At 51.9% G+C, this 22,500-nt stretch overlaps 1 protein-coding gene across 2 annotated transcripts in view; it reads right to left on the bottom strand.

Moving 5' to 3' along the window:
- Positions 1–22,500, bottom strand: part of LOC147017332 (potassium voltage-gated channel subfamily KQT member 4-like) — a 297,121-nt gene that overhangs the window by 191,391 nt on the left and 83,230 nt on the right. The gene's annotated exons all lie outside the window — the stretch shown is intronic.

Genomic DNA, 22,500 nt, shown 5'->3' with positions numbered 1-22,500 from the left:
TGCCCACGCGGCTAATGGCGCCCCGGGCCCCCGCAGCAAGCAGGCGCACCCGTGCCCACTACGCTATCCCGGCCCCCCATGGGCCCTTGGCCGACCGCGGCCGACTAGCCCGGTGCCCGGGGTACCCACCCAGCAATACTTACCTTCCGTAGCCACGCTCCCAGCCCATCAACAGGGCTCCTGCACCCTCCAAACAGGTTTCGAGCCGACACTCCCACCAACAGCAAAACGACCTCCATTTTGTAAATTTGACTAACCCAGCTAACTCACTCTACACTGACCCCGGGGTCCCTTGGGCGGGAGTCACTCCTCCCCCCAATCACTCATCGCACCATGCATTCCCCATTCACTCCACACACACAGACCCACTGGCCTCACTCACTCAACATGTCTCACCTCACAACTCACCAACTCTTCAACACACACACACCACTGAACTCTGCCATCCTTCTAACTACCTCCCCTACCTAACTCGTGCTCTCACGTCGTCCCTTAAACTATAGCACGTTTTTTTACACTACGTAGCTAAGCTACGTCAACTCTACACATTCACAAGTCTGTCACTGTCTCCAAATAAATCATTTTATTTCCCAACCTAAAGCTCACTAAATCCCTCCACCTAATCCATTCCACGGACTCCATGAGGACTTACCCCTGCCCCATGAAGTCGGTCTAACTAAGCTAACCCTTCCCCCTAACTAGTTTCCATCCTGTGCCCTGGTCAAGGGGGTCTTCCACCACTTGCCCAGGAATCCTGTGCACCCGAAAGTGAGGCTTGCTTCTTTTTTTTTTTCTTTCCCTACATGCGCAGCACCTGCGCGGAAACTCACAGCTCGCGCACTTTGCACCTGCTCGTGACGTCATGCAGCTGCACGTGTTCCTCGTCCCTCCTTGGACGGTACTATCCGGCAGGGATACCCCTCCTGCCGGATTCCAACCCCACGTGCAGCCATGGCGTCACCGTGCGCATAAAAAAAAAAAACACAAGCCCCACGTCTCGAGGGGTTCCCCACGCGAACACATGTGCTTTGCCCGTTGGAGCTTAACACACACGATCGCGTGGAGAACCCGTCCGGTCCAAATCCATAATCCTGCCTCAACTTCGTCCGTCCGCGGGATCGGCAAATCCACCGCTGGCGTTTCCGGACCGGGACTTCACTCACGCAAGCGAGCACGTGGGGGACTCGTGCGTTGCACAGCGCGGACCTCGTGCTCAATGCTGGGTGAACCCGGCACGGTCCCCCGAAACAACTACAGCCGCTACTCGGCTTTCTTTTCCTCACATGTCGCCGTCGTCGCCATTCGACACACGCACTCCCGCGTGTTACGACGCTCACAATCCACACCATTAAACTCACACCGGGAGACGCGGCTGCGTGCTCCCGCATGCCAACCGACATCTCCCTCACATACCGCTCTCTCACACACACGGTCTCCCTTGCATAAACCATACCACTCACACGTGGTGCTCCATTCACTCGCGGCCTTCCACTCACTCGTGCCTCACTCATACACCGTGCCTCACTCACACACGCGGTGGCACTCAACCGCGGTGTTTCATCCACACACCGTCCCTCACTCACACACGCGGGGCACTCAACCGCGGTGCCCTCATCCACACTGGCCGTTTCATCCACACACACGGCCTCTTCCACATACGTTGCCTCATCCACACACGGCGTGCTGGGAAGCACGTACTCCGGCACCATCGCCACCACACCACTCACACACGGGGTCGCTTCCACACACGGGGACGCACTCACACCTTGCACCACACACACAGGGACAACCACCCTGGGGATTCGTGTCCCCACAAGGGTCTCCGGGGCCTCTATACCGCCCATGCTCTTCGTGCACCAGTTCGCAGCACCCGTCCCCTCCACCTCGCAAAGCACGACCGAACTCACCTGGTCGTGACTCGCCTCAAGGGGGCATACTCCCTCCCCTCGTTCCTGGAGGAGGCCATCCATCTGCTCGCACCGGGCCTCCACCCAGTCCACCAGCTCACCCCCATTATCCTCCACTTCCTCCGTGTGTGTGTGTGTGCGTCACTTACCCCGTCTTCATCGTGTAGTCTTCCCTCTATCATTCCCATCTCCCGTGTCTCTGCCAACTCTTCACCCTTTACCTCCCTTGTCTCCACTATTTTTATTTCCTTTGTCGTCACCTCGTGTCTCGTCTCACACATTTTGGTCTCCCCATTTAATTTTTCCCTTTCGGTCATCGTCACGACCCTCGCCCAACACGCCCGAATTATTTTGTCACCCGCCTCCAACGCGGGCCTGTCAGCCGTTGCACCCCCTCCCAGCTCGTTCGCTCCCACACGTGGAGTCGCCATTTTTATCTCCCTGGTCACGGCCTTCATGCCCGCCTGCAGGCATCGGCCCATGTTCTGCGTCTCACCCCGCAGCTCTTTCATTTCTTCCCTCATTTGCTTGTTCATTCCTTTCATTTCGTTTTTCATTTCATTTGTATTTGTATCCATCTTTTGTGCATTCGCATCCATCTTTTCGTTCATGCCTTTCATTTCGTTTTTCATATCCGCATTTATCTTCGCTGTCATTTCCGCATTCATTTGTGCCAGCATGGTGAATAGCTGGGGCCATGTCGGGTGCGCTTGGGTGAGCCGTTTCGGCAGGGGTTGGGGAAGGGTTTTGGTGGAGAGGGGGAGGGGAGGTGTCATACACCGCGGCCGCTGCCGCACCCATTTCGGGCTCTGGGTTCAGTTGGGCGAGTTCGTTTTCCTGTACAACCAACATTTCCTGCACGGGGATTTCATCCTGAGCCATGGATTCTACACATTCTACATCCATTTCTAATACCCCCGGCTCCCGCTCGCCTTGAGACGCCATCTTGCTTCTCTTAAAGGGTTAATTTAGCTCGCTCGTAATTTGGAGGGAATCGGGAGTCGCTCCTCTCACCCCTGGACCGATTCCCGGGAATTTAATTGGAGACAGGAGAGCCCGTTTCCGTTCTCCGATACCAGTGCTGCGAGGAGGGCGATGAATTCATATCGCACGACCTGACACCAGTGTTGCGGATTTGCGCCCCGCCGGCGTGCGGACGGCCACGTAACTCGAATCGCGGCACGTCGCCCACCGGACGGACAATCTAGTCGTGACCCTCTCGGACTAACGCCGAGAACCAGTCACGGGTGGACCTTTCGGTCTCACCACGATCGTGCCAATCGACCCCGCGTGGGATAGGGTTGCTCGCCACCCGACCTACCTAAGTACCCACACGGAGGGTAGACCGGGCGATCGCACCTCGCCGCAGGTCGACTTCGGACACGGGCCACTTTAAGCGACCCGTTCCGTACTATCGGGATAACCGAGCGGTGTTATTCGTCGGCCTCGACGGTTCGATTAATTATCGGGCGTTTTAGCCCACGACCAACCCTTTACGTGAAGCAAGATGGAGATGCAATGAAAGAAAAGACGAAGCGAAGCGGGAAAACAGTTCAACATTACTCACATTTATTTCGCGATGAACGGAAAGCACACATATACAATTACACCAAAAGCACATGTAAAAGGGGAAGAAACACAATATTACACAAAAAGCAAATATAAAAGAGAAAACACAATGCAGAGCTATCCGACCACCGAGCACACGGCAACACTTATACAATTTTACTTCACAGACGGCGCCGACAACACGTATACCCAAAGCAAAAGAAAAGAACCACCCTCCAGGATGAGGCGGGCCTGGGGCCGAGACCGTGTCGGGCCTACCGTCTGATAATGAGACGCGGAGCGGCGGTGGCGCCTCAACTCCGCGGGCCTCGCGGACAGTGACTGGTAGGGGGTGGGAAAGGGGCCCCCTTGTCGCACTATCTCAGCGCGGGGGGAAACAGGAGGGGGTTGTTGATGCTCGGGGGAAAGGAGGATATCACCCTGTCTCGGGTCCCGCGACGAGCGTCTCCTCCTCGACCTCGGTCGCGTTGCTGGCCTCTCCCTCTGCAGCTCCCGGCACCGACGCGAGCACCCCCTCGTCCGCCTTCGCCGCCGCCACCTCTCCACAGCTCCGTCTAATCGCCCTCTCCGTCTCCTCTCTTGGCTCGTCGCAACTCTTCACTCTTGACTTCTCCCCTCCGAACTCACAAAACTGCCCAACCGTGAACTCGAACTGCGAACTGCTGGCTTCTCCCCTCCGAACTCACAACTGCTTGGCGAGCGCGGCCGTTTATATCCCCCGTGGCTTCGCTCCTTCACCTTTGACCCTCTGCCTCCGACCCTTCACCTCTCTAACTGGCTCCCCATTGGACCGAGGAAAAGTGGGCGTGAATGCTTTTTGATCCATGAATTTGCATATAGCGTCCTCACTCCAACGCCCTGGAGGCGGGGCCAAATCGCCCCACGCTCTCCGATAGGACGGAACAGAAGTGGGCGTGAGTCGTTTTTGATCCGTTTTTCTCGGAAAGTCTGTGATGTTTCTGAACACGCTGCTCGGTGCGCGCCCTGCACGAGTCCAGTATCGGTGCCCACAAGTGGCGCAAGAATGGTGGTGATGCAATGGTGGCGAGTTGTGACGGTAAAGGTCGTGGCTGTTGTTGTGAAGCGGCGTTGTGGTTGGTGGTTGTTGTTGTGAAGCGGCGTTGTGGTTGGTGGTTGTTGTTGTTGTGAAGCGGCGTTGTGGTTGGTGGTTGTTGTTGTGAAGCGGCGTTGTGGTTGGTGGTTGTTGTGTGATGGCTGTTGAGACGTGGTTGGTGGTGGTAGTAATGGCGGCTGGTCCAAAATAAAGATAGTAAAAGAAAAACGGCTATCCTGAAGAGTCGCAGCCCGAGTGAATGACATTTATTCCCTCTAGACAACGGGTTTGGGCCTAACTACACATATACTTACCGAGATATCTCACCTAAGGGACCTGAATGGTGGTTTGTGAATTTCGTCAACCACAACACTACCCCCTCCCCTTTTTACAGACTCGTCCCGAGTCGTCAAATTTTCATGTGCCATCATGTGTAGTTTTCCCCTAGTAGATTTTACCTACGGATCCCTGAGTGTGACATTCATGGTATTCGTGTCCCCAAAATAAATAATCTAAGGGCTGAGTACCTACCTAAACAAACTCACTCACACGGACGACTTAAATAAAATTGCCGGCGCTAAGACAAACATGCCGGGGGCGCACTCATATGTACAGTACATTTTACCTTAACTTACAAATTTTACACTAAACCATGGCCCAGGATCAATGAACTCTGCAAAAAGAAAGCAGTTAGCAGGGAGCCAGGCTGCTCGCATGCAGTCTCTGGCTCAAACAATGCAGGTGACAGGGAACGTGGCCGGCTGCTCACACGCAGTCCAAGGCCTTCCCTTTTGAACTGAACGCAGTGAACCACAACGGTGCATGGGCTGCACAAATGCAGTCTCCGTGCCAGCTCAAGTGGCACACGCAATGAACACGACAAATGGATGGATGAATGGTTGGACGCAAACACGGTGCACGGGCCGCCACTGCAGGTGTTGTAGCTGCCAACAGGGCAGTTCTCGCAGCTTGCAAACTGTTGCCTTGCGGATCCTGGCGCTCATGGAAATGAACAGGGGGGGGGGGGCAAAGCAAAATTGAACGGGGCTGGTGAACAGGGGCAGTGGGCATGGCATGGCAAAGGCAGCAGGCAAACACAGCCCGCAGAAGAAGGCCGTTGCAGGCAAACACAGCCGGCAGATGAACTGGCCGGCACAGGCCTTGAAGCACAGCAGCTGCAGCCGATCCAGCCGGCACAGGCCTTGCAGCAAAACAACAGCTGCCGATGAAGTGGGCCGGCACAGGCTTTGAAGAAAAACAGCCAGCCGGCAGATGAAGTGGGCCGGCACAAGCCTTGCAGCAACACAGCCAGCAGATGAAGCTGGCCAGCTTTTGCCGTTCAGTGGAGGTTGGTGGAGGGAGTGCGGTGGTGCTGGCCACTCGGAAGGCGGGCTCGGACCTACCTACCTGTCTCCCTCCCACCTATCGCCTTTGCCTGTCACTGTCTATACCCACTCCCTTAATTTGTCAAACCCCAATTTAGCCCCAACTTATTTTTTATTATTTTTTTTATTTTACTTCCCCACTATAAATCGTCCCCTAACCCCCTTTATCGTCTTTGTTCGGCTAACCTATTCTGTCACCTAGCCTACTCCCAACCCCTACGTTCCCTTCCCGGAGGGGAGTAAGGGAGAGCTAACATCCTGTGTCGAGGCCCAACTCAAGCCTCAGAATGGCCTCCCCAGACTTCAGCGATCTAACCCAAAGTGGGTCCAGCGGCTCACAACGAGAGCAAGGGGATGGATGGTGCGGAGGGTACACTTCCTAATCTACCCTATCCATTAACTGTTAAACTACCCCGGGGCTTTCAACAAGCGCCTCGCGCTTAAACTATTGGTTCTAACAACCCAGATTCCCGTCGCCTGTGTTGGTGTCCTCACAATTTCGGGCCTCGCCCCCCAATTTTCTCTCCGTGCCCTCACACGGTCTCATGGCTGGGACACGTGGCTCCCTTTGGCAGGCACGACCCTCTGCCGAATCTCCCGCTATGGCACCCCCGGGCACTACACTGCCTCCGAGCCTACCAGCTCCCTAACACCAGGGAGTGCCCCCCATGGCACCTCCCCTGAAACGCACACGTGGCAGGCTGGCTTCCCAGGCCCCTTTCCGAGGGTCACCCGTGCCCACAACACTGCCCACGCGGCTAATGGCGCCCCGGGCCCCCGCAGCAAGCAGGCGCACCCGTGCCCACTACGCTATCCCGGCCCCCCATGGGCCCTTGGCCGACCGCGGCCGACTAGCCTGGTGCCCGGGGTACCCACTCAGCGATACTCACCTTTCGCAGCCACGCTCCCAGCCCGTCAACAGGGCTCCTGCACCCCTCCAAACAGGTTTCGAGCCTACACTCCCACCAACAACAAAACGACCTCCATTTTGTAAATTTGACTAACCCAGCTAACTCACTCTACACTGACCCCGGGGTCCCTTGGGCGGGAGTCACTCCTCCCCCCAATCACTCATCGCACCATGCATTCCCCATTCACTCCACACACACAGACCCGCTGGCCTCACTCACTCAACATGTCTCACCTCACAACTCACCAACTCTTCAACACACACACACCACTGAACTCTGCCATCCTTCTAACTACCTCCCCTACCTAACTCGTGCTCTCACGTCGTCCCTTAAACTATAGCACGTTCCTTTTACACTACGTAGCTAAGCTACGTCAACTCTACACATTCACAAGTCTGTCACTGTCTCCAAATAAATCATTTTATTTCCCAACCTAAAGCTCACTAAATCCCTCCACCTAATCCATTCCACGGACTCCATGAGGACTTACCCCTGCCCCATGAAGTCGGTCTAACTAAGCTAACCCTTCCCCCTAACTAGTTTCCATCCTGTGCCCTGGTCAAGGGGGTCTTCCACCACTTGCCCAGGAATCCTGTGCACCCGAAAGTGAGGCTTGCTTCTTTTTTTTTTTCTTTCCCTACATGCGCAGCACCTGCGCGGAAACTCACAGCTCGCGCACTTTGCACCTGCTCGTGACGTCATGCAGCTGCACGTGTTCCTCGTCCCTCCTTGGACGGTACTATCCGGCAGGGATACCCCTCCTGCCGGATTCCAACCCCACGTGCAGCCATGGCGTCACCGTGCGCATAAAAAAAAAAAACACAAGCCCCACGTCTCGAGGGGTTCCCCACGCGAACACATGTGCTTTGCCCGTTGGAGCTTAACACACACGATCGCGTGGAGAACCCGTCCGGTCCAAATCCATAATCCTGCCTCAACTTCGTCCGTCCGCGGGATCGGCAAATCCACCGCTGGCGTTTCCGGACCGGGACTTCACTCTCGCAAGCGAGCACGTGGGGGCCTCGTGCGTTGCACAGCGCGGACCTCGTGCTCAATGCTGGGTGAACCCGGCACGGTCCCCGAAACAACTACAGCCGCTACTCGGCTTTCTTTCCTCACATGTCGCCGTCGTCGCCATTCGACACACGCACTCCCGCGTGTTACGACGCTCACAATCCACACCATTAAACTCACACCGGGAGACGCGGCTGCGTGCTCCCGCATGCCAACCGACATCTCCCTCACATACCGCTCTCTCACACACACGGTCTCCCTTGCATAAACCATACCACTCACACGTGGTGCTCCATTCACTCGCGGCCTTCCACTCACTCGTGCCTCACTCATACACCGTGCCTCACTCACACACGCGGTGGCACTCAACCGCGGTGTTTCATCCACACACCGTCCCTCACTCACACACGCGGGGGCACTCAACCGCGGTGCCTCATCCACACTGGCCGTTTCATCCACACACACGGCCTCTTCCACACACGTTGCCTCATCCACACACGGCGTGCTGGGAAGCACGTACTCCGGCACCATCGCCACCACACCACTCACACACGGGGTCGCTTCCACACACGGGGACGCACTCACACCTTGCACCACACACACAGGGACAACCACCCTGGGGATTCGTGTCCCCACAAGGGTCTCCGGGGCCTCTATACCCCCCAAGCTCTCCGTGCACCTGTTCGCAGCACTCGTCCCCTCCACCTCGCAAAGCACGACCGAACTCACCTGGTCGTGACTCGCCTCAAGGGGGCATACTCCCTCCCCTCGTTCCTGGAGGAGGCCATCCATCTGCTCGCACCGGGCCTCCACCCAGTCCACCAGCTCACCCCCATTATCCTCCACTTCCTCCGTGTGTGTGTGTGCGTCACTTACCCCGTCTTCATCGTGTAGTCTTCCCTCTATCATTCCCATCTCCCGTGTCTCTGCCAACTCTTCACCCTTTACCTCCCTTGTCTCCACTATTTTTATTTCCTTTGTCGTCACCTCGTGTCTCGTCTCACACATTTTGGTCTCCCCATTTAATTTTTCCCTTTCGGTCATCGTCACGACCCTCGCCCAACACGCCCCCCGAATTATTTTGTCACCCGCCTCCAACGCGGGCCTGTCAGCCGTTGCACCCCCTCCCAGCTCGTTCGCTCCCACACGTGGAGTCGCCATTTTTATCTCCCTGGTCACGGCCTTCATGCCCGCCTGCAGGCATCGGCCCATGTTCTGCGTCTCACCCCGCAGCTCTTTCATTTCTTCCCTCATTTGCTTGTTCATTCCTTTCATTTCGTTTTTCATTTCATTTGTATTTGTATCCATCTTTTGTGCATTCGCATCCATCTTTTCGTTCATGCCTTTCATTTCGTTTTTCATATCCGCATTTATCTTCGCTGTCATTTCCGCATTCATTTGTGCCAGCATGGTGAATAGCTGGGCCATGTCGGGTGCGCTTGGGTGAGCCGTTTCGGCAGGGGTTGGGGAAGGGTTTTGGTGGAGAGGGGGAGGGGAGGTGTCATACACCGCGGCCGCTGCCGCACCCATTTCGGGCTCTGGGTTCAGTTGGGCGAGTTCGTTTTCCTGTACAACCAACATTTCCTGCACGGGGATTTCATCCTGAGCCATGGATTCTACACATTCTACATCCATTTCTAATACCCCCGGCTCCCGCTCGCCTTGAGACGCCATCTTGCTTCTCTTAAAGGGTTAATTTAGCTCGCTCGTAATTTGGAGGGAATCGGGAGTCGCTCCTCTCACCCCTGGACCGATTCCCGGGAATTTAATTGGAGACAGGAGAGCCCGTTTTCCCGTTCTCCGATACCAGTGCTGCGAGGAGGGCGATGAATTCATATCGCACGACCTGACACCAGTGTTGCGGATTTGCGCCCGCCGGCGTGCGGACGGCCACGTAACTCGAATCGCGGCACGTCGCCCACCGGACGGACAATCTAGTCGTGACCCTCTCGGACTAACGCCGAGAACCAGTCACGGGTGGACCTTTCGGTCTCACCACGATCGTGCCAATCGACCCCCGCGTGGGATAGGGTTGCTCGCCAAATTCGACCTACCTAAGTACCCACACGGAGGGTAGACCGGGCGATCGCACCTCGCCGCAGGTCGACTTCGGACACGGGCCACTTTAAGCGACCCGTTCCGTACTATCGGGATAACCGAGCGGTGTTATTCGTCGGCCTCGACGGTTCGATTAATTATCGGGCGTTTTAGCCCACGACCAACCCTTTACGTGAAGCAAGATGGAGATGCAATGAAAGAAAAGACGAAGCGAAGCGGGAAAACAGTTCAACATTACTCACATTTATTTCGCGATGAACGGAAAGCACACATATACAATTACACCAAAAGCACATGTAAAAGGGGAAGAAACACAATATTACACAAAAAGCAAATATAAAAGAGAAACACAATGCCGAGCTATCCGACTACCGAGCACACGGCAACACTTATACAATTTTACTTCACAGACGGCGCCGACAACACGTATACCCAAAGCAAAAGAAAAGAACCACCCTCCAGGATGAGGCGGGCCTGGGGCCGAGACCGTGTCGGGCCTACCGTCTGATGATGAGACGCAGAGCGGCGGTGGCGCCTCAACTCCGCGGGCCTCGCGGACAGTGTCTGGTAGGGGGTGGGAAAGGGGCCCCCCTTGTCGCACTATCTCAGCGCGGGAGGGAACAGGAGGGGGTTGTTGATGCTCGGGGGGGAGGAGGATATCACCCTGTCTCGGGTCCCGCGACGAGCGTCTCCTCCTCGACCTCGGTCGCGTTGCTGGCCTCTCCCTCTGCAGCTCCCGGCACCGACGCGAGCACCCCCTCGTCCGCCTTCGCCGCCGCCACCTCTCCACAGCTCCGTCTAATCGCCCTCTCCGTCTTCTCTCTTGGCTCGTCGCAACTCTTCACTCTTGACTTCTCCCCTCCGAACTCACAAAACTGCCCAACCGTGAACTCGAACTGCGAACTGCTGGCTTCTCCCCTCCGAACTCACAACTGCTTGGCGAGCGCGGCCGTTTATATCCCCCGTGGCTTCGCTCCTTCACCTTTGACCCTCTGCCTCCGACCCTTCACCTCTCCAACTGGCTCCCCATTGGACCGAGGAAAAGTGGGCGTGAATGCTTTTTGATCCATGAATTTGCAGATAGCGTCCTCACTCCAACGCCCTGGAGGCGGGGCCAAATCGCCCCACGCTCTCCGATAGGACGGAACAGAAGTGGGCGTGAGTCGTTTTTGATCCGTTTTTCTCGGAAAGTCTGTGATGTTTCTGAACACGCTGCTCGGTGCGCGCCCTGCACGAGTCCAGTATCGGTGCCCACAAGTGGCGCAAGAATGGTGGTGATGCGATGGTGGCGAGTTGTGACGGTAAAGGTCGTGGCTGTTGTTGTGAAGCAGCGTTGTGGTTGGTGGTTGTTGTTGTGAAGCGGCGTTGTGGTTGGTGGTTGTTGTTGTGAAGCGGCGTTGTGGTTGGTGGTTGTTGTTGTGAAGCGGCGTTGTGGTTGGTGGTGGTTGTGTGATGGCTGTTGAGACGTGGTTGGTGGTGGTAGTAATGGCGGCTGGTCCAAAATAAAGATAGTAAAAGAAAAACGGCTATCCTGAAGAGTCGCAGCCCGAGTGAATGACATTTATTCCCTCTAGACAACGGGTTTGGGCCTAACTACACATATACTTACCGAGATATCTCACCTAAGGGACCTGAATGGTGGTTTGTGAATTTCGTCAACCACAACAATATAAATATATATATGCATATATATATATATATATATATATATATATATATATATATGGATATATATGGATATATATATATATATATATATATATATGGATATATATGGATATATATATATATATATATATATATATATATATATATGGATATATATGGATATATATGCATATATATATATATATATATATATATATATGGATATATATGCATATATATATATATATATATATATATATATATTTGGATATATATGCATATATATATATATATATATATTTGGATATATATATATATATATATATATATATATATATATATATATATATATATATATATATATATTTGGATATATATGCATATATATATATATATATATATTTGGATATATATGCATATATATATATATATGGATATATATGGATATATATATGCATATATATATATATATATATATATATATGGATATATATATGCATATATATATATATATATGGATATATATGCATATATATGCATATATATATATGGATATATATGCATATATATATATATATATATATGGATATATATGCATATATATATATATATATGGATATATATGCATATATATATATGGATATATATATATATATATATATATATATATATATATATATATATATGGATATATATGCATATATATATATATATATATATATATATATATATATATATGGATATATATGCATATATATATATATATATGGATATATATATATATATATATATATATATGCATATATATATATATATGGATATATATGCATATATATATATATATATATATATATATATATATATATATATATATATGGATATATATGCATATATATATATATATATATATGCATATATATATATATATGGATATATATGCATATATATATATATATATATATATATATATATATATATATATGGATATATATGCATATATATATATATGGATATATATGCATATATATATGGATATATATGCATATATATATATATATATATATATATATATATATATATATATATATATATATATATATATATGGATATATATGCATATATATATATGGATATATATGCATATATATATATGGATATATATGCATATATATATATATATATATATATATATATATATATATATATATATATATATATATATATATATATATATATATATATATATATATATATATATGGATATATATGCATATATATATATATATATGCATATATATATATATATATATGGATATATATGCATATATATATATATATATATATATATATATATATATATATATATATATATATATATATATATATATATATATATATATATATATATATATATATATATATATATATATATATATATATATATATATATATATATATATATATATATATATATATATATATATATATATATATATATATATATATATATATATATATATATATATATATATATATATATATATATATATATATATATATATATATATATATATATATATATATATATATATATATATATATATATATATATGTGGATATATATGCATATATATATGGATATATATGCATATATATGCATATATATATGCATATATATGCATATATATATGCATATATATGGATATATATGCATATATATGGATATATATGCATATATATATGGATATATATGCATATATACTGTATATACATATATATTACGAATTTGGAATTCAATTGCACACAACATACAGGTTACCTTAGTCAGCTATGTCGATAAGTGCATGTTCCCTAGATAGCTCACCTTCCATTGTTTAAATGTTTTGAAATCGATTAGATGCGCTGCGGATCGATTTAATAGTTAGGGAGCGAACAATGGAGACGTCCCTTCCCCTCTTCTGAGAAGAGGAAGAAGAACCCTGCCATCCCGTGACGTCAACAATTCCCTCCCACCCGTGCTTGAGCAGGGGGGGGGTGGATCACGAGGGCATGAGTCACGCCGGGTGCGCGGGAGGGGTGGGAAGGATAAAGGGGAGATCCTTTCTTTGTTCGTGTGGGAGTCCCGTGGTTGGGCTGAGTTCGTGGGAGTCCCGTGGTGGGGCTGAGTTGGTGGGCTGAGTTCGTGGAAGTCCCTGGTAGGGCTGAGTTTGTGGGCTGAGTTCGTGGGAGTCCTGTGGCAGAGTTCGTGTGCTGAGTCCCGTGGGAGGAGTAAGCTTTTTTTGCTTCGGAGAGAGCAGTCGTTCAGCAGGCCATTGGGTCCTGCTTGGCTTGCTTGGCTTGAGGCCTTCGGAAGCTTTTTGCTTCAGCTGGCTCAATGAGCTTCGGCTGCTGCTTTGTTTTGGAAGGAACTTGAGCCAGTTGTTCGGCTCGAGATGCGAGTGAAGGCTCCTTCCTCTTCTTCTTGGTTCGTGGAGCTTTTTGTTCTCCATTTTGTTTCCTGACTTGGTGCGACGCATCAGCCTCTTCTTGGAGTTGGATCCTCAGGGAAGCGACGATCAACAGGAAGGATCGGCGCCTCATCTCACTGGCACGTGTTGAGAAGCGCGGGGGGATTCGCGGGAGCTCGGTAAGGATCGCGGCGATTGGATCCAGCTCGCTCTCGCTGGAGCCTGGGTCCGGACAAGTTGAAGACCACACGAGGTGTTAAGGTTCGAGTCAAGCTCTGAGTTTCAGCTCACCTGTCCTCCGAGCTGGAGCTCGTGATTAAAGACCTCAGCCACCGTTTCGTGTGTGTGTGTGTGTGTGTGTGTGTGTGTGTGTGTGTGTGTGTGTGTGCGCGCGCGCGCGCGTGCGCGTACATGTGTCCGTGGGCCCTTCTAATAAGTAGGAACTGCTGTTAAGTGTAAATGACTGTACATAATAAGTAGACGGTTGTAGTTCTTTTGTCGTGCTTTTGTTGCTTGTTTAATTGCATACGTGTTTTGCCTTATATAATTGCATACGTGTTTCATTATAATAAATGTCCTTGTGTGAATGTAAACCTGCTCATTGCGTCCATTCCCTCATTGAATGAACATTTTGTGTGTTGGTGGTTAGAAAGCCGTTGGTTTGCCGTAATAGGGGGACATTTGGACCGACGGTTCTTGGCGATTACGCCGCTCGGAATCGCGCACGGACAAGCTCGCCTCGGCGGTTTGTTCCGTTCGAGTTCCGTCGAGGGTGGAATTCCCCGGTAGTTGGATCACATGGGTATTTAGGTAAATTGAAGATTGGCAATCGACCCTACCCCACGTGATCTGCCGATTGGCGTATTTCAGTTCTTGTACAAGGACCTGTCGCTCGGAGTTATCCGGGTGGCGATCTATATTCCGGGCGATCGGTCGGGCCGACTCGACTTGCGGCTCCGTTCAGGGCGGTCGGTTGGCGGCTGACGCCCGGCCAGTAACAATATATATGTATATATACATATATATGTATATATGCATGCCTGGTGTTGGCTCAGTGGTTAGGGTGGCGGCTTGGGATCTGAGGGTCCTGAGTTCAAGCCTTGTTGCCCGCTGAATAAATTCACCAGGGGGTTGACTCAGCCTGCCATCCTTCCGAGGTCGGCAAAATGAGTACCAGCTTGCTGGGATGACCGAGTCATTCAAGTATCCTGCGTCAGAGTGGCGACCTGTCCAGGATTGTGCCCAATAGCCAAGGAGACTGCTTCGGCAGCACCAACGCTCTGTACCAATATATATATATATATATATATATATATATATATATATATATATATATATATATATATATATATATATATATATATATATATAGATGTGTGTATATATATTGTTGCGGTTTTCGCGCCCGCCGGCGTGCGACGGCCACGTAACTCGAATCGCGGCACGTCGCCCACCGGACGGACAATCCAGTCGTGACCCTCTCGGACTAACGCCGGGAACCAGTCACGGGTGGACCTTTCGGTCTCACCGCGATCGAGCCAATCAGCCCCCGCGTGGGATAGGGTTGCTCGCCAAATTCGACCTACCTAAGTACCCACGCGGAGGGTAGACCGGGCGATCGCACCTCGCCGCAGGTCGACTTCGGACACGGGCCACTTAAGCGACCCGTTCCGTACTATCAGAATAACCGAGCGGTGTTATCGTCGACCTCGACGGTTCGATTAATTATCGAGCGTATTCAGCCCACTACCAACCCTTTACGTGAAGCAAGATGAGGATTCAAAGAAAGAAATGACAAAGCGAAGCGGGAAACAGTTCAACAATAAAGCACATTTATTCGCGGCACACGGGAAGCACACAAATACAATTCCACCAAATGCACACAGAAAAAACACAATTCCATTTACACAAAAAGCAAATATAAAAGCGAAAACAATGCAGAGCTAATACCGACTACCGAGCACACGGCAACACTTATACAATTCTACTTCACAGACGGCGCCGACAACACATACCCAAAACCAAGGAAAAGAAATACCTCAAGAATGAGGCGGCCTGAGGCCGAGACCGGGTCGGGCCTACCCGTCTGGTGATGAGACGCGGAGCGGCGATGGCCCCGCAACCCGCGGGCCTCGTGGACAGTGCCTGGCAGGGGGTGGGAACGGGGCCCCCTTGGTCGCACTATCTCAGCGCGGGGGGAAACAGGAGGGGGTTGCTGATGCTCGGGGTATAGAGGATCTTTATTATCCCTGGTGTGCGTCTCCACCTCGGCCAGGTCGCGCTGCCGGCCTCCCTCGGGCGTGCAGCTCCTGGCACCGACGCGAGCACCCCCTCGTCCGACTCTCTTCAGCTTCTCCAGCCACTGCAGGCTTCGGGCTCCAGTCTTCCACACTCGTCCCCTCCGTTCCGACTCCTTCTCGTTCTCGACTCCTTCTCGTTCTCCTTTGCGACTCTCTCTCGATCCCGTTCTCCTTTTCGTTCGACTCTCTCTCTGACTGACGAACACCGTCCTTTTATCCCCCCCGTAACTTCGCCTTTGACCCCCTCCCTTTGACCTTTCACCTCGCTCCCCATTGGCCCGAGAAAAAGTGGGCGTGAAGGCTTTTTGATCCACAAATTTGCATATATCGATCGCCCTGGGGGCGGGGCCAATTCGCCCCTCGCTCACCGATTGGACGGCAAAAAGTGGGCGTGTGTCGTTTTGATCCGTTTTTGAAGCACAAAATCCGTGATTTTGTACACGCTGTTCGACGCGCGTTCTGCATGAGTCCAACACCGGTACCCACAGCGGGGCAAGAACGGTGGCGATGCTACGGTTGCGAGGTGTGACGGGAAGGTCGTGGCGGTTGTGGTGAAGCGGCGTTGTGGTTGGTGGTTGATGTTGTGGTTGTGATGGTAATCATGGCAGTTGGTCCAAAATAAAGATAGTAAAAGAAAAACGGCTATCCTGAAGAGTCGCAGCACGCATAAATGACATGTATTCCCACTAGACAACGGGTTTGGGCCTAACTACACATGCACTTACCGAGATACCTCACCTAAGGGACCTGAATGGTGGTTTGCGAATCTGGTAACCACAACACTACCCCCTTCCCTTTTTACAGACTCGTCCCGAGTCGTCAAATTTTCGTGTGCCATCATGTGTAGTTTTCCCCTAGTACATTTTACCTACGGATCCCTGAGTGCGACATTCATGGTATTCGTGTCCCCAAAATAAATATCCTGAGGGCTGCGTAACTACCGAAACAAACTCACTCACACGGACGACTTAAATAAAATTGCCGGCGCTAAGACAAACATGCCGGGGGCGCACTCATATGTACAGTACATCTTAACCTTAACTTACAAATTTTACACTAAACCATGGCCCAGGATCATTGAACTCTGCAAAAAGAAAGCAGTTAGCAGGGAGCCAGGCTGCCCGCATGCAGTCTCTGGCTCAAAACAATGCAGGTGACAGGGAACGTGGCTGGCTGCTCACACGCAGTCCAAGGCCTTCCCTTTTGAACTGAACTCAGTGAACCACAACGGTGCTTGGGCTGCACAACGCAGTCTCCGTGCCAGCTCAAGTGGCACACGCAATGAGCACAACGAATGGATGCATGAATGGATGGACGCAAACACGGTGCACGGGCCGCCACTGCAGGCCCGTGTTGTAGCTGCCAACAGGGCAGTTCTCGCAGCTTGCAAACTGTTGCTTTCTGATCCTGGCGCACATGGAAACGAACAGGGGGGGGGGGCAAAGCAAAAATTGAACGGGGCTGGTGCACGTGGGCAGTGGGCATGGCATGGCAAAGGTGGCAGGCAAACACAGCCCGCAGAAGAAGGCCGCTGCAGGCAAACAGCCGGCAGATGAACTGGCCGGCACAGGCCTTGAAGTACCACAGCTGCAGATGATCCGGCCGGCACAGGCCTTGCAGCAACACAACAGCTGCCGACGATCCAGCCGGCACAGGCCTTGAAGCAAAACACGGCCAGCCGATGGCACAGGCCTTGCAGAAAAACAGCCAGCCGGCAGATGAAGTTGGCCAGCCTTTGCCGTTCAGTGGAGGTTGGTGGAGGGAGTGCGGTGGTGCTGGCCACTTGGAAGGCGGGCTCGGACCTACCTACCTGTCTCCCTCCCAACCTATCGCCTTTGCCTGTCACTGTACATACCCACTCCCTTAATTTGTCAAACCCCAATTTAGCCCCAACTTATTTTTTGTTTTTTTATTTTTACTTCCCCACTATAAATCGTCCCCTAACCCCCTTTATCGTCCTTGTTCGGCTAACCTATCCTGTCACCTAGCCTACTCCCAACCCCTACGTTCCCTTCACGGAGGGGAACAAGGGAGAGCTAACGTCCTGTGCCGAGGCCCAACGAAGCCTCAGAATGGCCTCCCCAGAGTTCGGCGATCTTAACACCAAGTGGGTCCAGCGGCCCACAACGACAGCGAGGGGATGGATGGTGCGGAGGGGTACATCTCCTAATCTACCCTATCCATTTAACCATTAAACTACCCCGGGGCTTTCAACAAGCGCCTCTCGCTTAAACTATTGGTTCTAACAACCCAGATTCCCGTCGCCTGTGTTGGTGTCCTCACAATTTCGGGCCTCGCCCCCCAATTTTCTCTCCGTGCCCTCACACGGTCTCCTGGCTGGGACACGTGGCTCCCTCCGGCAGGCACGACCCTCTGCCGAATCTCCCGCTATGGCACCCCCGGGCACTACACTGCCTCCGAGCCTACCAGCTCCCTAACACCGGGAGTGCCCCCATGGCACCTCCCCTGAAACGCACACGTGGCAGGCCGGCCTCCCGGGCCCCTTTCCGAGGGTCACCCGTGCCCACAACACTGCCCACGCGGCTAATGGCGCCCGGGCCCCCGCACCAAGCAGGCGCACCCGTGCCCACTACTCTATCCCGGCCCCCATGGGCCCTTGGCCTACCGCGGCCGACTAGCCTGGTGCCCGGGGTACCCACTCAGCGATACTCACCTTTCGCAGCCACGCTCCCAAGCCCGTCAACAGGGCTCCTGCACCCTCCAAATGGGTCTCGAGCCTACTTTCCCACCAACAACAAAACGACCTCCATTTTTCAATTTGACTAACCCCCTCACTCACTCTACACTGACCCCGGGGTCCCTTGGGCGGGAGTCACTCCTCCCCCCAATCACTCATCGCACCATGCATTCCCCATTCACTCCACACACACAGACCCGCTGGCCTCACTCACTCACCATGTACTCACCTCACAACTCACCAACTCTTCAACACACACACCGCTGAACTCTGCCATCCTTCTAACTACATCCCCTAACTAACTCGTGCTCCCACGTCGTCCCTTAAACTACAGCACGTTCCATTTAACCTACGTAGCGAAACTACGTCAACTCTACACATTCATAAGTCTGTCCATGTCTCCAAATAATTCATTAATCCATTTCCCAACCTAAATCTGGCTACAATCCCTCTAACTAATCCATTCCACGGACTCCATGAGGACTTACCCCTGCCCCATGAAGTCGGTCTAACTAAGCTAACCCTTCCCCCTAACTAGTTTCCATCCTGTGCCCAGGGTAAGGGGGTCTTCCACCCCTTGCCCAGGAATCCTGTGCACCCGAAAGTGAGGCTTGCTTTTTTTTTTTTTTTTTCATGCGCAGCACCTGCGCGGCAACTCAGAGCTCGCGCACTTTGCACCTGCCCGTGACGTCATGCAGCTGCACGTGTTCCTCGTCCCTCCTTGGACGGTGCCATCCGGCAGAGATACCCCTCCTGCCGGATTCCAACCCCACGTGCAGCCATGACGTCACCGTGCGCATAAAAAAAAACACAAGCCCCACGTCTCGAGGGGTTCCCCACGCGAACACATGTGCTTTGCCCGTTGGAGCTCAACACACACGATCGCGTGGAGAACCCGTCCGGTCCAAATCCGTATACCTGCCTAAACTTTGTCCGTCCGCGGGATCGGCAAATCCACCGCGTGCGTTTCCGGACCGGGACTTCACTCTCGCAAGCGAGCACGTGGTGGTCTCGTGCGTTGCACAGCACGAACCGCGTGCTCACTGCTGGGTGAACCCGGCACGGTCCACGAAATAGCTACAGCCGCTACTCTGCTTTCTCTCCTCTGTCGCCGTCGTCGTCTCCATTCCACCCACGCACACCTGCGTGTTACGACGCACACAGTCCACACCATCACATTCACACCGGGAGATGCGGCTGCGTGCTCCCGCATGCCAACCGACATCTCCCTCACATACCGCTCTCTCACACACACGGTCTCCCTTGCACACAGCGACCTTGCACACGGCCGTTCACTCACGCGTGCCTCACTACTCTCACACCGTGCCTCATCCACACACGCGGGGGCACTCACCCGCGGTACCTCACTCATACACACGGCGACACTCACACACGCGGTCTCTTCCATACACGGTGCCTCACCCACACAGGCGGGGGCACTAACCCGCGGTGCCTCACTCACACTGGCCGCTTCACTCACACACACGGCCTCTTCCACACACGGTGCCTCATCCACACACGCGGGGGAACTCAACCGCGGTGTCTCATCCATACTCCGTGCCTCACTCACACAGGGTGCCTCACCCACACACGGCGTGCTGGGAAGCACGTACTCTGGCACCATTGCCACCACACCACTCACACACGGGGTCGCTTCCACACACGGGGACGCACTCACACCTTGCACCACACACACAGGGACAACCACACTGGGGATTCGTGTCCCCACAAGGGTCTCCGGGGCCTCTATACCCCCCAAGCTCTCCAAGCACCTGTCCACAGCACTCCTCCCCTCAACCTCGCGAAGCACGACCGAACTCACCTGGTCGTGATCCGCCTCAAGGGGGCAGACTCCCTCCCCTCGTTCCTGGAGGAGGCCATCCAGCTGCTCGCACTGGTCCTCCACCCAGTCCGCCAGCTCACCCCCATTATCCTCCACTACCTCCGTGTGTGTGTGTGCGTCACTTACCCCGTCTTCCTCGTGTAGTCTTTCCTCTATTTTTTCTATCTCCCGTGTCTCTCCCAACTCTTCACCCTTTACCTCCCTTGTCTCAACTATTATTTCCTTTGTCACGGCCTTCATGCCCGCCTGCAGGCATCGGCCCATGTTCTGCGTCTCACCCCGGAACTTTTTCATCTCTTCCCTCATTTGCTGTGTATTCGCATCCATCGTCGTTTTCACTTCATTTGTATTTGTATCCATCTTTTCGTTCATGCCTTTCATTTCCGCATTCATTTGTGCCAGCATGGTGAATAGCTGGGCCATGCCGGATGCACTCAGCTGAGCCGTTTCGGCAGGGGTTGGGGAAGGGTTTTGGTGGAGAGGGGGGGGGAGGTGTCATACACTGCGGCCGCTGCCGCACCCACCTCGGGCCCTGGGTTCAGTTGGGCGAGTCCGTGTTCCTGCACAATCAACATTTCCTGCTCGGGGATTCCATCCTGGACCATGGATTCTACATTACTGCACATATACATTTCTAATACCCCCGGCTCCCGCTCGCCTTGAGACGCCATCTTGCTTCTCGTGAAGGGTTAATTTGCTCGCTCGTAATTTGGAGGGAATCGGGGGTCGCTTCTCTCACCCATGGACCGATTCCCGTAAATTTAGCCGGAGACAGGAGAGCCCGTTTTCCTGTTCTCCGATACCAGTGCCGCGAGGAGGGCGATGAATTTGTATCGCACGACCTGACACCAGTGTTGCGGTTTTCGCGCCCGCCGGCGTGCGACGGCCACGTAACTCGAATCGCGGCACGTCGCCCACCGGACGGACAATCCAGTCGTGACCCTCTCGGACTAACGCCGGGAACCAGTCACGGGTGGACCTTTCGGTCTCACCGCGATCGAGCCAATCAGCCCCCGCGTGGGATAGGGTTGCTCGCCAAATTCGACCTACCTAAGTACCCACGCGGAGGGTAGACCGGGCGATCGCACCTCGCCGCAGGTCGACTTCGGACACGGGCCACTTAAGCGACCCGTTCCGTACTATCAGAATAACCGAGCGGTGTTATCGTCGACCTCGACGGTTCGATTAATTATCGAGCGTATTCAGCCCACTACCAACCCTTTACGTGAAGCAAGATGAGGATTCAAAGAAAGAAATGACGAAGCGAAGCGGGAAACAGTTCAACAATAAAGCACATTTATTCGCGGCACACGGGAAGCACACAAATACAATTCCACCAAATGCACACAGAAAAAACACAATTCCATTTACACAAAAAGCAAATATAAAAGCGAAAACAATGCAGAGCTAATACCGACTACCGAGCACACGGCAACACTTATACAATTCTACTTCACAGACGGCGCCGACAACACATACCCAAAACCAAGGAAAAGAAATACCTCAAGAATGAGGCGGCCTGAGGCCGAGACCGGGTCGGGCCTACCCGTCTGGTGAGGAGACGCGGAGCGGCGATGGCCCCGCAACCCGCGGGCCTCGTGGACAGTGCCTGGCAGGGGGTGGGAACGGGGCCCCCTTGGTCGCACTATCTCAGCGCGGGGGGAAAC

This window comes from Eptatretus burgeri, chromosome 11 (assembly GCF_056783735.1).
Source record: "Eptatretus burgeri isolate ZD-2024b chromosome 11, Ebu_testis_v1, whole genome shotgun sequence".
NCBI lineage: Eukaryota > Metazoa > Chordata > Myxini > Myxiniformes > Myxinidae > Eptatretus > Eptatretus burgeri.
The sequence above is the reverse complement of the archived record's forward strand: the minus strand, read 5'-3'. Positions and strand labels throughout refer to the sequence as shown.